The sequence below is a fragment of the Heterodontus francisci genome, chromosome 28, assembly GCF_036365525.1.
Source record: "Heterodontus francisci isolate sHetFra1 chromosome 28, sHetFra1.hap1, whole genome shotgun sequence".
NCBI classification, from domain to species: domain Eukaryota; kingdom Metazoa; phylum Chordata; class Chondrichthyes; order Heterodontiformes; family Heterodontidae; genus Heterodontus; species Heterodontus francisci.
Window position 1 is genome coordinate 43,434,315 of NC_090398.1, and position 4,864 is coordinate 43,439,178.

A 4,864-nucleotide genomic window follows, 5' to 3' on the forward strand; every position below is an offset into this window, starting at 1 on the left:
GTCTGTAACTGAGACTACTTACTTGTCCTGTCTGTAACTGAGACTACTTACTTGTCCTGTCTGTAACTGAGACTACTTAATTGTCCTGTCTGTAACTGAGACTACTTACTTGTCCTGTCTGTAACTGAGACTACTTACTTGTCCTGTCTGTAACTGAGACTACTTACTTGTCCTGTCTGTAACTGAGACTACTTACTTGCACTGTCTGTAACTGAGATTACTTACTTGCTCTGTCTGCAACTGAGACTACTTACGTGCTCTGTCTTTAACTGTGACTACTTACTTGCTCAGTCTGTAACTGAGACTACTTACTTGCTCTGTCTGTAACTGAGACTACTTACTTGTTCTGTCTGTAACTGAGACTACTTACTTGCTGTGTCTGTAACTGAGACTACTTACTTGCTGTGTCTGTAACTGAGACTACTTGCTGTGTCTGTAACTGAGACTACTTACTTGCTGTGTCTGTAACTGAGACTACTTACTTGCTGTGTCTGTAACTGAGACTACTTACTTGCTGTGTCTGTAACTGAGACTACTTACTTGCGATCTCTGTAACTGAGACTACTTACTTGCTCTGTCTGTAACTGAGACTACTTACTTGCTCTGTCTGTAACTGAGACTACTTACTTGCTCTGTCTGTAACTGAGACTACTTACTTGCTCTGTCTGTAACTGAGACTACTTACTTGCTCTGTCTGTAACTGAGACTACTTACTTGCTCTGTCAGTAACTGAGACTACTTACTTGCTCTGTCTGTAACTGAGACTACTTACTTGCTCTGTCTGTAACTGAGACTACTTACTTGCTCTGTCTGTAACTGAGACTACTTACTTGCTCTGTCTGTAACTGAGACTACTTACTTGCTCTGTCTGTAACTGAGACTACTTACTTGCTATGTCTGTAACTGAGACTACTTACTTGCTATGTCTGTAACTGAGACTACTTACTTGCTATGTCTGTAACTGAGACTACTTACTTGCTATGTCTGTAACTGAGACTACTTACTTGCTCTGTCTGTAGCTGAGACGACTTACGTGCTCTGTCTTTAACTGAGACTACTTACTTGCTCTGTCTGTAACTGAGACCTCTTAATTGCCCTGTCTGTAACTGAGACTACTTGCATTCTATCTCTGTAACTGAGACCTCTTAATTGCTCTGTCTGTAACTGAGAATACTTAATTGCTCTGTCTGTAACTGAGCCCTCTTAATTGCTCTGTCTGGAACTGAGACTACTTACTTGCTCTGTCTGAAACTGAGACTACTTACTTGCTCTGTCTGTAGCTGAGACGACTTACGTGCTCTGTCTTTAACTGAGACTACTTACTTGCTCTGTCTGTAACTGAGACCTCTTAATTGCCCTGTCTGTAACTGAGACTACTTACTTTCTATCTCTGTAACTGAGTCCTCTTAATTGCTCTGTCTGGAACTGAGACTACTTACTTGCTCTGTCTGTAGCTGAGACGACTTACGTGCTCTGTCTTTAACTGAGACTACTTACTTGCTCTGTCTGTAACTGAGACCTCTTAATTGCCCTGTCTGTAACTGAGACTACTTACTTTCTATCTCTGTAACTGAGTCCTCCTAATTGCTCTGTCTGGAACTGAGACTACTTAATTGCTCTGTCTGTAACTGAGCCCTCTTAATTGCTCTGTCTGGAACTGAGACTACTTACTTGCTCTGTCTGTAACTGAGTCTACTTACTTGCTATATCTGTAACTGGGACTACTTCCTTGCTCTGACTGTAACTGAGACTGCTTACTTGCTCTGTCTGTAACTGAGACTACTTACTTCCTCTGTCTGTAACTGTGACTACTTACTTTCTATCTCTGCAACTGGGCCTACTTCCTTGCTCTGTCTGTAACTGAGCCCTCTTAATTGCTCTGTCTGTAAATGAGCCCTCTTAATTGCTCTGTCTGTAACTGAGACTACTTACTTGCTATCTCTGTAACTGAGACTACTTACTTGCTCTGTCTGTAACTGAGACTACTTACTTGCTCTGTCTGTAACTGAGCCCTCTTAATTGCTCTGTCTGTAACTGAGACTACTTACTTGCTATCTCTGTAACTGAGACTACTTACTTGCTCTGTCTGTAACTGTGACTACTTACTTTCTATCTCTGCAACTGAGCCTACTTCCTTGCTCTGTCTGTAACTGAGACTACTTACTTGCTCTGTCTGTAACTGAGCCCTCTTAATTGCTCTGTCTGTAACGGCGACTACTTACCTGCTCTGTCTGTAACGGAGACTACTTACTTGCTGTGTCTGTAACTGAGACGACTTACTTGCTGTGTCTGTAACTGAGACTACTTACTTGCTGTGTCTGTAACTGAGACTACTTACTTGCTGAGTCTGTAACTGAGACTACTTACTTGCTGTGTCTGTAACTGAGACTACTTACTTGCTATCTCTGTGATTGGGACGACTGACCTGTTATGTCTGTAACTGAGACTACTAAATCCAGTGTTCACCTCACTGCTGATTGGGTGCCTCATTGGAGTAGGCTATTAGTTTTCTTTTTAATCTAATTTAATCTATTTGAGCGGCACTGTGGCGCAGTGGTTAGCTCCGCAGCCTCACAGCTCCAGCGACCCGGGTTCAATTCTGCGTACTGTCTGTGTGGAGTTTGCAAGTTCTCCCTGTGTCTGCTTGGGTTTCCTCCGGGTGCTGCGGTTTCCTCCCACATGCCAAAGACATGCAGGTTGTTTGGTTAATTGGCCATTATAAATTGCCCCTTTTGTCGGTAGGTGGACGGGATATGGGATTAGTATAAATGGGTGGTTGATGGTCGGCACAGACTCGGTGGGCCGAATGTCCTGTTTCGGTGCTGTATCTCTAAACTAAACTAAACTATGGTTTGACACAATTTGTTTCTGTTCTATCTGGTTATTATCAAAGTGCTGTTTGTGGGAACTTGCTGTGGGCAATGGCTGCTGTGTTTCCTACTGTACAACAGTGACGACAATTCACAAAGATCTTCATTGGGTGGAGTGTGGTTTGGGACGTCCTGAGATTGTGAAAGGTGCTCGAGAAGAGCAAGTCTTTCTTTGTGGAGAGAAAATGGATAATCTCATGAGAAGACTGCGTAAAAATCATGAGGGAGTCCAGAAGTTGTTTGAAGGTCTCAGAAGAAACAGGCTGATATTTCTGACAGAAAAGATAAATACTGTGTGTATTTATAAGTTATCAACAAAAACTTATTTTGGTTCCTAGAGTTGGGATCTTTAATTTTATGTACTCAAGGATGTGGAAGAAAGATGTTCAATAAATACATAACTGTATTTGATCACGATTAGATTATTTGTTTTGCATTTTAATACTTGCAAAGCATTAAGTTAGATAAGTCCCCAGGGACTGATGGGATCTACCCTAGAATTCTGAGGGATGCAAGGGAAGAAATTGCTGGGGCCTTGACAGAAATCTTTGCATCCTCATTGGCTACAGGTGAGGTCCCAGAGGACTGGAGAATCGCCAATGTTGTTCCTTTGTTTAAGAAGGGTGGTAAGGATAATCCAGGAAATTCTAGTCCGGTGAGGCTGACGTTAGTGGTAGGGAAATTATTGGAAAGGATTCTTCGGGACAGTATTTAATCCCATTTGGAAACAAACAAACTTATTAGCGAGAGACAGCATGGTTTTGTGAATGGGAGTTCGTGTCTTACTAATTTGATTGACTTTTTTGAGGAGGTGACGAAGATGATTGATGAGGGAAGGGCGGTGGATGTTATCTATATGGATTTTAGTAAAGCCTTTGACACGGTCCCGCATGGCAGACTGGTGCAAAAGGTGAAGTCACACGGGATCAGACGTGAGCTGGCAAGATGGATACAGAACTGGCTCAGTCACAGAAGACAGAGGGTAACAGTGGATGGGTGTTTTTCTGAATGGAGGGATGTGACTAGTCGTGTTCCAAAGGGATCAGAGCTGGGACCTTTGCTGTTTGTAGTATATATAAATGATTTGGAGGAAAATGTAGCTGGTCTGATTAGTAAGTTTGCGGACGACACAAATGTTGGTGGAGTTACGGATAATGATGAGGATTGTCAGAGGTTACAACAGGATATCGATCGTTTGGAGACATGGGCGGAGAAATGGCAGATAGAGTTTAATCCGGACAAATGTGAGGTAATGCATTTTGGAAGGTCTAATGCAGGTGGGAGGTATACAGTAAATGGCAGAACCCTTAGGAGTATTGACAGGCAGAGAGATCTGGGCGTACAGGTCCACAGGTCACTGAAAGTGGCAACGCAGGTGGATAAGGTAGTCAAGAAGCCAGATGGCATGCTTGCCGTCATCGGTCGGGGCATAGCGTATTAAAATTGGCAAGTCATGTTGCAGCTGTACAGAACCTTAGTTAGGACCCACTTAGAATATTGCGTGCAATTCTGCTCGCCACACTACCAGAAGGACGTGGAGGCTTTGGAGAGGGTACAGAGGAGGTTTACCAGGATGTTGCCCGGTCTGGAGGGCATTAGCTATGAGGAGATGTTGGAAAAACTCGGATTGATTTCACTGGAACGACGGAGGTGGAGGGGCGACATTATAGAGGTTTACAAAGTTATGAGTGGCATGGACAGAGTGGATAGTCAGAAGCTTTTTCCCAGGGTGCAAGAGTCAGTTACTAGAGGACATAGGTTTAAGGTGCAAGGGGCAATGTTTAGAGGGGATGTGCGAGGCAAGTTTTTTACACAGAGGGTGGTGAGTACCTGGAACTTGCTGCCAGGGGAGGTGGTGGAAGCAGATAAGATAGCGACGTTTAAGAGCCATCTTGACAAATATATGAATAGGAAGGGAATAGAGGGATATGGGCCCCAAAAGTGCAGAAGGTGTTAGTTTCAGTGGGCATCAAGATGGCTGTCTTGGAGGGCCG